At 43.6% G+C, this 13,006-nt stretch overlaps 1 long non-coding RNA gene across 1 annotated transcript in view; it reads right to left on the reverse strand.

Annotated features, from left to right (window-relative positions):
- Window positions 1-1,557: 1,557 nt before the first annotated feature.
- LOC144141750 (uncharacterized) overlaps window positions 1,558-13,006 on the reverse strand; it is a 57,662-nt gene continuing 46,213 nt past the window's right edge. Inside the window, exons 4-5 of the long non-coding RNA XR_013316689.1 lie at window positions 6,207-6,311; window positions 1,558-1,755 (exon numbers count right to left, since the gene is read on the reverse strand). This is a non-coding gene — a long non-coding RNA (uncharacterized LOC144141750). The remainder of the gene's footprint in view (window positions 1,756-6,206; window positions 6,312-13,006) is intronic.

A 13,006-nucleotide genomic window follows, 5' to 3' on the forward strand; every position in this document is an offset into this window, starting at 1 on the left:
CGTTGTTTCTAACCCTCCACCTATAAACACAACGCCACGGTTGGATCCAGCTTATGTTTGGGGGCTCGGGGTCCGCGGTGTCGCCAATACCGTTACCAAGATTGCTCAAGGTGCCCCGTGCGGGGATTTATACGGGCTTTTGAACTCACTTAGATATTGCATTCCTTCGCAGGTTGTTGATTTATTTAAATGTTTGTCTTTGCAATGTGGACGTTCGAATGCAATTTTTTACTAATTTACCTCTCCAGCAATAAAACGCCATGGGGAGTTAGCAAAAAAATAAGCTTCGCAGAGAAAGTGGTGTGTTAGTGCACTAGATTATACATATTAACGTTATGCTGATTTCTAATATGTATACTATACTTTTGACGTTGTTGTCTTTTATTTTACCAACCTCCGATTGCATTCGTTGTGGTACCGCGGCGTAATATATAGATGTTTACAGTCACGCTGTATATGCATGACACCCCTCCCTGCCTGCCCTTGCTTATCATTGCAGTGAAGCCACTTTACTCGCTGCTCTTCTACGTTCTCCCTTGCCACCAGTGACGCCTTTTTCGCAAGTTGCGCAATCGGCTGAAAAAAGGGCTAGCGCCATTATCAGCAGTTTCACCTGCAATTCGCTGAGTAGCGGACGCGTGTCTTATGCTCGGATGAAAAACTAGCAGGTTTTCATTATGCACCGGTGTGCACAGAAGCGTGAAGGCGCGCAAGAACAACAAAAAACTGCCACTGCTGAACGCGCAGCCCACGCATTTCCGCCTCAAGTTCCACGTGGTCGAGTAGCGGTGAATTCCTTATGAACCAAGATCAGCGTGCCCGCTCGGAACGGCTACGCCAGCCAATATTTCTTGTTCGAATCGAGATTTCGAATCGACATTTCGGCTGGTGTCTTTTGAATCTGAGCTCGTGCACACCACCTATCGCCGGTTTATGTCTGGCGTTGTGAGGTGAGAGGGAGGTGATGGGCGTACACGCGTAGCTAGGCTTCATGCCCTTACCAGTGGTATGCCCGATGTGCTGCTGAAAAATTTTTACGTGGACGTCTCACGGATGAAAGCGACCGGTCTTCGGTTCTTTGTGGTCGAGCGGTTTAGGATCAGGGGTCGCAACAGAGTAAGATGCCCTCGACACGGCAGGGAAAGCGACAGCCTTAAATTTGTCCATTGAATAAAATTATGTCGCTTAGAAGTTTTATTCAGCTAATTAGCCAAGAATTGGGCAAACAAAAACTTCAATAGCGTTTGTTGTTTCGTGCACTGCGCTCAGCTTCGCTTGACATCCATCTTCACTGAGTGGTAGGGGGCTTAACTTTTAGAACCGGAAAACGTCGTAAGGCGTTGATATGTCCTTGAGAAGAGGTGGTATGAAGATTCTCTGTTATACAGCTAACAAAAAGCTTTAGTAGCGCGTGCGTTTGATTGATACCATCGCTCACTGGTAACCATTATATATATCCGGGTGAACGCCAAACGTTGAACACACTGTACCTGTTGCAAAGTATATTTATTTATTGTGCTTGGCAGTGCCTTACTGCGCATTATCTGGAGGCGGTAGGTGATGAAATGCCTTGTTAAAAAATTCACTAATATAACAGAATGTTTTGTAACTGATTGGCTTCTTGCTTGCAAGCTGGTGAATATGGTTGGTACACCTTGGTTTTATTGCACATTTTGTTAAAAAAGGTAAGGCAGCTTGCTGGTGGTTGGGCGTTGATATATCCGTCTTTGATGTACATTTTACAGAGCGGAAATTCTGGAACATACGAACAATGTAAATAATAAATGCAGCATTCTTTCTTTCCCTTGCGTCTTCGGAAATTTTTGGTAATTTGGATGTTTTAGGCTTTCCTTCCTAGGTAAAAGCGGAAATTCTGCAATATACAAGCAATTTAAATAATAAAGGCAGCACTCTTTCTTCACCTTCTGTCTTTTCGTATTTTCGCGAATTTTGAATACTTTGATAGCTTTTATTGCCGGTTAGAAGTCCCTCGGTGGAAGTTAGAAAAATTTGTGCAATATTTTAAAAGGAATCTCTCTTGGTCTCACTGATAGGGGTTTAGTAACAAAAATGCGCTGCAGGAAGCCAGTTGTACACAATTAGAAGGAAACTTGGTGATGATGATATATAAAAAAAATGGCTGCGGTTTAGCTTAGCTAACTTTGGGTATGCAAAGCGAATGCTTAGCGTAGACTGGTAAGTTTTGGACTCACTTGGTTCCACCAGAGTCCTTCAATGCCTTTCTGGTCATGAAACTTCGCTGTCACGCTATAGGAGAGCTTCGCACACTGCCCAGGGAGGCCGCGCCGCGGCGCTGGGGTTGATCGGAGGGCAGCCGGGGGCGTGGTGAAAGCGCGTTTGGCAGGGAACGGACCACGCAGTAAGATAAAACAGACGCTCGCCGCCTTATCAGCAGTGCGCTTTCGCTTTACGTGTCCTTGGCCGCTCAGATGGACTAATCATTTTGTGAGTGGCGAAAGCATTTGGTGTGAACAGGCATGCTGCTACTGCGTTCCTGCCTGCCGGTCTGGCTACAGAGCAGCGGCGGCCGCCCAATGCCCTCAGATCTGAGGTTGCGCCGCTCACGGCAGCCTTCGTCCCCGTACGAAACTTGGCCGGGAGTTTCATGACCAGAGAAGCATTGGAGGACTCTGGTTCTACTTTGCTTTAGCTGTAATTTTTATACTTTTCGTAAAACCGTGCCTTTTGCTACAGTTGTGGTGCCACTGTCAGGGTTTTCAAAACTGAACGGCTCGCTCTTCATCTTTTGCTGACGCTACCTTCGCTCGCTTGGCATTCCAGACACTCAACAGTCAAGCAGCTCACCGCGCAATGTCCGCGGAAAGGTCAGACACCCCATAACGACGAAAGATTAAAGCCGGCACCTCCCAAGCAACACTCATCAGACAAGACGGCGGGCCTCGCTGTCATCAGTGACCAATCTATGATGGCGAGTCACGCGGTCAGACGATGACCCAGCTGCCGAGACCGCATGCGCCATGCCGGCAACGGTAGCGGCGTCGGCAGCTTGCGAACGCCGCCGTCGGCGACGCTCTGCCCGGAAAGTGAAGTGATGTGTCGATAAGGGTACGACGCAGTTGCGGGGAAACGAAGGTCAAATTCTGCACGACGAGATTAGTAAAGCGTGGCTTTCAAAGCGTTTCCAGTAGTCGAAATATAACTTGGGTCCCTCGTGTTATGAAGCCGGCACGTCCATTTGATTGCGCGATCATCGCGTTCGGGTAGCATACCGTTTGGCATAGGTTAATGACGCTCGCGATGGCTTTGGACTTCGGCTTCGTTCTTGGAACTTTGATCGTTTGATCGTGTGATGAGGTTTAAAGTTTCATTGCAGAGGGTCTCACTTTGGCCCTTCGCCATTAGATTTTTCTCAAGCAAGGAAGGTTCGCGTTCGTGCAATCGTCGTAATAGACGGAGTCGATATGAATGTTTTTATTTTCTTCCGCCTAAAACTATTCTTTAACATTGTTAGCATATTCAGTTTTCTAAGGCTGGGCAAACGAGCTGCAGCTGTATACTTGGGGTTGGATGAGATGTTTGGGTAGGCATGCGCTGTAATGAACGTTTGCGAGGTGGAAATCCATAATACACGTTTTCCCGTTTCAGCAATCTCGTTGGACGTGGCGGGCAGTAAAACGTGACGGGCGCATATTCTTGAGAGCAGCGGCTGCTTCTCACGGAGGTGCTCATAATTTTCACCTTCTCAACCGGTACGATGCAGTTTGTTGGCCTGGAGGACGCGCGTCATCTACTTTGAAGTTGCTCTAGAAGCATCAGCCCTGCTGGATAGTCGAGCACATGAAGACTTGTTGTCATTCTTCTTTAATCGGAAACGGCATCATCTTTAGCCAGACTGCGCCATCTCCTCCGGACTTCCGAGGAGACCGAATCGTCCATTATTCTTACCACCTTACACGTCATTACTCAGTGTTTTCAATGCTACGAACAACACTTTCCGGCTCTGACAAGCACCGTAGAAGGTCTCTCCTCTGCAGTCGAAGAACCAATAGCTTTCCTCGGCCAATCCGCCTCCATCGCATCTCTTCTACTTAACCCCTGCCAAATTGATATTAGGCTTTAAAAGTGGTCCCCACTTCAAATTATACGTGAGTAGGAACACAACCACAAGTTTACCTTTGTTTACACATTTACCTTTTTGCAGGTTTACCTTTTACGCTGATTTACAGGTTTACCGTTTACCTTTTACACGTTTACCTTGTTTACAGGTTTACCTTGTATATCACCGCCCTTGAGCGATGGGACAGACTTGGGACCAGAACCATCTAGATGATCCGGAAATCGTGGCCTCCACAGCCAAGGCTACCCGCTGATCTCGCGGATTCCAAGAATCCAGTACTACGCCCAAATGAATGGCCAACAAAATCTTTTTTAGCGCACCTATTACTATTACTAAATAACTTCTATTTTTGCGACAATTTCAAACTGCACACTGAAAATTCTAAGAACCCACTCAAAGTATTTGCCTATGATGATTACATGAGGCGGTAGAGCACCCTGGCGACTGACCTATTTCTACTTAGCTTCGAAGGTGACGTATTTTACGAAAACTGTATCACATGTAAACAACGCCATTTGCCAAAGCCGTAGAACATACCTGCCAAGGTGTCGTTAAGTAACTACGTTTAGAGTGTGTGTGGGTGGAACAACGTATCCATTCAGGTGTACTGAAAACTTATCATGACAGCTGCGGCCAGGAGTGAAGGATTGCCGCACCAATTCTTTTCTTGACATCAATATACCCACCCACAATTCTCACATACCCACGCGTTCAGATTTGCTACTGGAAATTAGAACTGACGTCTGATGCTCTAGGCGTGTTCAAACTTCCCATTTAGTTTACATAGACAATAAAACTGATTGAAAATTTCACGCTCGTAAACCACGCATTAGCGACAAGATGTAACATATCCACGTAGGCGCATTGACCAACACACCACGCCAGACTACAAACAATTGACTGAACTCTTCTGGCGAACGCATGGCTATGACCATTTGTGACATGATTCCTTTATACAAGCTCTGAATTCTGGTGTCAAAAGTGACCCTTGGAAATGGACGCCCTGCCCGGCAGTACGTGTCGTAGTGCAATACAAACTAAACCTCCATACTTCAGGAGAAGAGCGCACTGTGCCTCGAAAACGCGGATTAGGAGATGCGAACAGCCCTGAAGCCACTTCTCAGCTCACTGCGTGAGAATAAAAGATCTTGAATCCAAGCAACTCCGCAGAAGTGATTCGGGTCTAGAGTGAACAAACAAGCATAGAAACTCTTGAGAGACACCTGCGCCAATGCAATCCAGAACAACAAAAAAAGAATAGCTTGATCTCGAGGCAAACTCAGAAATATAGCAGTTTAACAAAATAAATTACAAAGCAACATTACGAATGATTGCTTAAGCTGAGACAACATCCGGGAAAACTAAAAAGCATAAGCTACTATTAAGGGACGATAGGGGGACTCCACCAATCTAGTGTTTCATATAAAACAAACATTTTTGCATCTAAAGGGTAGCAGAAGACTTGCGGAGTAAGCGTAGGAAGCGTAAATATGCGAGCAGGCTTCAGGCTGTCAAAAGGGCTTTTGATTTGGATTTGGCAATAAAATATTGTTTCCAGCACTCAGCGACGGAAGCTGGCAGGTATACATAGATCTTCGTGGTACTCCGTCCCACCTAGGCGAGTGCTGGAAAGTAAAGCGTTCTTATCCCATGAGAGTCAGGCCAAGAGAATCCAAACAACTGGTGAATATGGAATAAACCACAATACTTAAGGGAATATAGCCACTGTCGAAATATTGAGTGCAGGGAATCAAACGATTGAGAAAGCGGCATTGGAGTCAACAGTCTATTTTTGCTGAAGTGTTAGCTGATTAGGTAACACACATGGCGCCGGCGGTTACATAGCTTTCTTTTCAAGAAAATGCAGCGCGTTGTTGTGATCAAACAAGAAACTTGAAATGAAATCCATCATACGTGAAAAAGTGTTGTGAGCTATGTTTACTTCTGGAGGACCGCTAAAGAGTCTGCTCGGGGTTCAAGAAATTTTTTTTTAGTGCAGACCGGTCGCAAATGGTTAGATTCAAACGTAAAAAGTCATTTCTACCCCCAAAAATAAATATCTGTGTAATTTCGGCTCTTTGTTGAGTAAAAGAAAGGTTCTCCTTACCTTGCGGAACTTTGTTGTTGTTGAGAGGGGTAATAAAAAATACATTACATATTCGATGCGCTCCATCCGTAAATTCTAGCGTCCACAGGTCCTCGGGTGTAGTACCTATAAAAAGCAGAAATGAATCAAAGATACATGCGGGATTGATTGATTTGATTGATTGCAGGGTTTAACGCGCCGACCCAACGCAGGCGATGAGGCGCGCCGTAGTGGAGGGCCCCGGAATAATTTTGACCACCTGGGGATCTTTATCGTGCGCCGAAATCTCGTACACACGGGCGTTTTTGCTTTTCGCCTCCATCAGAAAAAGCGACCGCCGCGACCGGGAATCGAACCCGCGACCTCGTGCTCAGCAGCGCAACGCCTTAGCCACTGAGCCACTGCGGCGGGTGATACATGCTGAATGCGTACACGATCTTCAAGGAACTACAGCTTGCACAGATTAGTAATTCTCGTGCTTTTGGTACTCCGGCAAGCGTTTTCCGTTTCTCCTCAGGACAGCCTAGTGAGAATAAACTCCATGGAGAGTAATGTTTAACTTTATGTGCTTCTGATAATTGAATTAGGTAGAGTTTAACGAGTGGGCCCGTAGTGCAGTAGTGCCGTCTAGATAGCTAGTTTGTAGAGTTCAACTTATATCCCTAAGCACTGTTTTATCAAAAGGGTTGTAGTACCGGCTCTTCACTGAAAAGGACAGAAATACGTACACCTTGTCGTAAAGTTGGCGTTCTGACTACTGGATTAATTCTAAATGAGTGGAAAACATGAATTCTTCTGAAATTTAGACCAAAATTGAAATGGTATGGAATATAAAGGAAAGAGGGTGAAATGTGAGGATAGACAATGCCACGTCCGGGGCAGACGCGGTAGATAAAAGATTGAACTAACAAATGCACCCCACGATGTTGAGCGGATAGAAGGGATCGGACGCACTTTCCTTCCCGCCCCAACATCATGACAAATGCTTCATTGATCTGCAGGGACAGACTTTCTTTCGAGCGAAAGAAAAGCGCTGTTTAGCCTAAATCGACATCACAACTATGAGAATGTGAAATTTCAAAGTGGCGTAAACAGTAGTGCTACGAAGCTCACGTATTTCGTTAAGGCTTATCACTGACTCCGGTACGTTGTTCACAAAGGTTTGTGTCTCGCTAAAAGGAAATGGGCCTACTGCATTTCCATTGCATTGGTTTTGTAGCACGAGCTACACTGGCCGAGGTTGAGCAGTTTCGTGTGGCTCCTGGAGAGCCGTGCTGCGCAAGTGCGGCACGTGGCGTTCCGGTCCACTTGATGATCATGCGAGGGGTGGCCGGGTGTGGACCCGATGGCTCGTACGCCAAAGCAACACCGGCGTGCGCCTATGAAACCAGCTAAGATTTGGGGCGATTGGTGACGCTGCGCCGAGGCCGCTTGATAAATATACACATGTGATGTAATGCGTATACTGTGTGTGAGTCATTCAAGCAGCTGTAAGCATGATAATAAAGCTAATTATATACAACCAGAAAAGCTAAGAATAACCAGCTGCACCTTTGCTGATGCTACGTATAACCTGGCATAGCCGATCTAAGCCACTGCTAATTTTTGTGATCTCCTCCTGCAGAACCTTTGAAGGCCCTCCCTCTGCTGAAATTCTTCCGACTCTTTTGGCAATTTTTAATGTGCCTTCCGCCTTACTTTAGCACTCATGTTTTTTCTAGAGATATTATGGAATTGTTCGAAGCTGCTCTTGGGGATCCAAATTTTTTTTGAGCTGTCTGTAAGCGTTTGCTGGAAGTTTATAGACCTTAACTTCAAGAAAAGCGATGCATGCACGTGCTGGGGCTATAGCACAAGGTAGGGAAAACGGATTACTCTCTTTCGAGTCTTCACATACCAAGTTGTACGAATGTACAAATGTGTAATTATATTGTCACGTGGCCAAAGACGAAGCAGTTGCCTTGAACGAAAAACAAGTTTATTGGAGCGAAGTTGTGCTCCCCTAGCAACTTAAAGGATACAGTGGCGGCGAAGCAGCAGTCATCAAAGTCCCGTGCTCAAGCAAGCCTCGGCGATGTCAATGCCGCGGCATCTGCTCTGTAGGCTTTTACCTTTCGGCGCGAGTGTTTCTGGAACCGTCGATTTACATCCAGGACATTGTAGATCCAAGAAGATTATTCTACCCTAATGACGTTAGGGTGAAACAGTCTTCTATCTGAATGACATAGACCGTGTGGCATAAAAATAAAGTATACAAGACGCGCTTCGCTTGGTACAAAGATAACAGAGCAGGTCGTGGCCGGGCAGTAAAAACAAACAATAAATAAACAAACCCATACATAGTTCGCTGCAATAAATTTGGATGTGGAGTGTGTTCAGATAAGGACAGCCAAAGTGGTGCCATGACCATTTTTTGTTTGAGATGAAACTTTAATACTGTGTACAGCACTGCATCCCCACCGTGGAACTGGCATTAGTTTAGTGAGTAACGCCATAGCTGATTTAATAAAAAATTATTTAGAACGCGATCGGGCCGGGCTACTTTCCACATTGCTCGGTGTGGCGACTTTGGGGACCCGTAAAACGAAGCAAAATTTTTTCCAAATTTTCCTAATTTTTTAAACAAATATTTGCAAACGTTTCTGCTCGAAACCTGAAAATTGAATTTGCAATATTTGTATTTTTTGAGAAAATATTTCTCAAACTTAGTAGCGAGAGCAATGTCGTTCAAAAGTGGCACTTCTAGAAAAATTTGTTTTACACATCGCCCTCAAGTCTAAGCTGTATAGTTTTTTTATACGTATTTACGAGGGGCTGCTGAACACCTCATACTATTCTCAATGCTGTACAAAAAAATTTATTAAAATACCGCTTCGTGAAATGCGACAAAAAATAAAAATTTGGAAAAAAGGTCCACATTTCGACGTCATTTAAAAAAAATAATGTTTCTCAATTTTCGCGATATTTACACAAAATGGCACTCAATACCTGAGTATTCTAGAAAGCTAAAAATTTGTTGCTATATTTTGTTCTAACTCTGAAAAATGAGGTCACATACAACACGTTTTTTTAATGTCCGAATAACGGTTGAGTAGCAGTTCGCAGTAAAAAAGACAAATAATTATGGCTGTTTTTTACATTTTAGAAAACTAAAGCGACTGATATAAAGAAAACTGATCATAGTATTCATATTTACCATCGTTCAACTTGTTAGTTGCAGCAGGGATTAAAATAATTGTGACGTTGAGCTTGTTTCTCCCACCAGAGTAAGGCTACCATTTTATTTCTTTATCGCCTTGCCCTAGCTGTGTCATAAACCCATATGTTTGATTTCTGACGCTGCTTAACCGCACATTATTGGTAATTTACCCCATTTATAAGCAAGCAACCTCGCTGCTGGCACTGAGAATATTTGACATGCGATCGTCGTAGTCAAATGTGTATTTCCGTTCTACCTGCTGGTACATGCGAAGTGCTAACTGCAAAACAACTCCGTCTTCCCAACTGTCCGTCTTTCAGGCTCCCGAGGATAATGAATATATGTGCTTCTTGAACATTTTCTTTTTAGCTGTTGGAAAGATAAACTTTTATCCCACTACAAAATCTACCAACCTATACTTTGGACACTTCAAGGTTAAGGGGAAGGTGCAGCTTTCTAGTTCCAAGGCCCTTCAAAGAGTCGACACGCAGAGGGGAAAACGGTCGCTGCCTCTCCGAGTCCGAGTTCGATGTTGTGTACCTTCAATTTACTTTTTTTTTGAGTTCGCTATTTCCGGGAGGATACCGGATTCCGAGTAGCGGCGGATCATTTTTGCTTTGCTCTTGTTTGTTCTCCTCAAATGTGGCGATATCGCCATCGCCAAGATATAGCATGACTAAGTTCACTTTTGCAGGATGCTGTCCACGAACTATTTTGTACTTTTTGCGGCTTTGCTTGAAGGTCAACGCAAAATATGCACAGCAGCTTGATGCTTCAGAAGGCTCTCCACGCCATCGTATGCAGTTTTGTCATGTCCGGTTCCAGAGAAAAGCCACTTTGTCGCCCTAGTGACCCGACATTCATTTCTGCGCACCTAGAGGAACTGATATTTGTTCTTAAATTGGGTGGCACCACCGTTATTTATACACATTATTAAAGCGCATATTCATGCATGCTCTTCAAGAAATTGTTGATTTCGACAAACCCCAAACATGCATGAGCGGACTCAAGACTGTGCTCCCGCAAAGAATCATAGTCTTTCTCGACATCGCAACGCACGTGAACACACTTTTCTGCCTCTGTGGTCAATGGTATCCTCTACCTTCATCGGGAAGTAATTCCTACAGCACAAGCAAAGCTTCTGACCTCTGCGTGTTGACTCTTTGAATGACCTTGGAACTAGAAAGCTGCACCTTCCCCTTAACCTTGAAGTGTCCAAAGTAAAGGTTGGCAGATTTTGTAGTGGGATAAAAGTTTATCTTTCCAATAGCTAAAAAGGGAATGTTCAAGAAGCACATATATTCATTATCCCCGGGAGCCTGAAAGACGGACAGTTTGGAAAACGAATTTGTTTTGCAGTTAGCGCTTCGCATGTACCAGATAGAACGGAAATACTACACATTTGACTATGGCGATCTTGCTTGCTATAAATGGGGTAGCAAGCGAGGTTGCTTGCTATAAATGGGGTAAATTAACAATAATGTGAACAATGTACGATTAAGCAGCGTCAGAAATTAAACATATGGGTTTATGACACAGCTAGGGCAAGGCGTTAAAGAAATAAAATGGTAGCTTTACTCTGGTGGGAGAAACAAGCTCAGAAACCTCACAATTATTTTCATGTGTATACCGCAACAAACAAGTTAAAAAATGGGCAAATATGAATACTATGATCTGTTTTCTTTATATCAGGCGCTTTATTTTTCTAAAATGTAAAAAACGGCCATAATTATTTGTCTTTTTTCACTGCGAACTGCTACTCAACCGTTGATCGGACATTAAAAAAATGTGTTGAATGTGACCTCATATTTCCGAGTTAGAAAAAAAATAATGCAACAAATGGTTAGCTTTCTAGAATACTCAGGAATTGAGTGCCATATTGTGTAAATATCGCGAAAATTGAGAAACATGACTTTTTTTAAATGACGTCGAAAGGTGGACCTTTTTTCCAAATTTTCATTTTTTGTCGCATTTCACGAAGCGGTATTTTGATACATTTTTTTGTACAGCATTGAGAAGAGTATGATGTGTTCAGCAGCCCCTCATAAACACGTTTAAAAAACTAGACAGCTTAGACTTTAGGGTGATGTGTAAAAAAAAAAAATTTTTAGAAGTGCAACTTTTGAACGACATTGCTATCGCTACTAAGTTTGAGAAATATTTTCTCAAAAATATAAATATTGCAAATTCAATTTTCATGAATCGAGCAGAAAATTTTGCAAATATTTGTTTAAAAAATTAGGAAAATTTGGAAAAAATTTCGCTTCGTTTTACGGGTCCCCAAAGTTGCCACACCGAGCAATGTGGAAAGTAGCCCGGCCCGATCGCTTTCTAAATATTTTTTTATTAAATCAACTATGGCGTTAGTCACTAAACTAATGCCAGTTCCACGGTGGAGATGCAGTGCTGTACACAATATTAAAGTTTCATCTCAAACAAAAAATGGTCATGGCACCACTTTGGCTGTCCTTATCTGAACACACCCTGTGGTCACAGAAGCTTGCCGTTACTGCATTTAGGAAATGCTGAATGTCGAAACCCGTAGGCTAAAAATAATTAGGTATCGTGACTGGAACGACTCCGTTACAAATATCGTAAACACAAAGCCAATAAAAATGTGTCTGGATAACAAAGAGCCAACCAAGACAAACAACTCGTTGCCTTGTAGTATACTCACAGCACTTTCTAGACATTACAAGAAGTCGGCGGCAAGCATCAAATGCCCATTTTTCACTATTCCTGTAACCCCCAGTGCTCTCTGCGAAGTTCTGGAGAAAATATACGATGGCACATAAAAGATAACGTGCAAGGGGCGGCCCATAACAACTTTGAGACTTGTGCACAAAAAGACGTGTAAACATACCATTGCCGATCTAGCGTGGTTACGGCGGAAAATCCGGCAATTGCAACCAAAACACACTCAAGAACACTGATACCCATTTCAATTTGTGAAGAGTCTTGCCGCACTGCAGGAAATCATGCGTGAATTTTGCCGCACAGCTTGCAAGGAACAAGTGGAATATCGTTAATTTTTCTCAGAAATTGCTATCAGGCCCAGGTCTTTTGTGGGCATAAACAAAATTAAATTAAGTATTATACATGGAGTCTGAAACTAGATTGACTTTAGCGTAGGCTTAACAGCTATATTCTCGTTTGGAAAAGACAGTAGTTGTTAGAATGGTAGTTTGAGGTTCATGAATACTTGGGCCAATCCGATGATTGCTTCAGCTGTGTAATCACAAACTATTCAGCAATAGTAGTCTTTATTCTAGCATTTCAGGTGTTTATGAACTACATATTATATAAGGAATTTATTTTACCCGCATTAAAATCAGCGGTGCCACTTAAGCGCGTTGGATGGATTGATTGATTGATTAAATGATTGATTGCTTGATTGATTGAATTATTGATTGTAGGGTTTAGTGCACCGACGGAACGCAGGCGCTGATGCGCGCCGTAGTGGAGGGCTCCGGATTAATTACGACCACTTGGGGATTTTTAACGTGATCCGAAATCCCGTACACCGGGAGTTTTTGCGTTTCGCCTACATCACAAACGCAGCCGCCGTAGCCGGGAATCGAACCTGAGTTCTCAGGCTCAGCATCACAACGCCATAACCACT

The sequence above is a fragment of the Haemaphysalis longicornis genome, unplaced genomic scaffold (assembly GCF_048455015.1).
Source record: "Haemaphysalis longicornis isolate Haplotype H1 unplaced genomic scaffold, Haemaphysalis longicornis Haplotype H1 scaffold_6, whole genome shotgun sequence".
NCBI classification, from domain to species: domain Eukaryota; kingdom Metazoa; phylum Arthropoda; class Arachnida; order Ixodida; family Ixodidae; genus Haemaphysalis; species Haemaphysalis longicornis.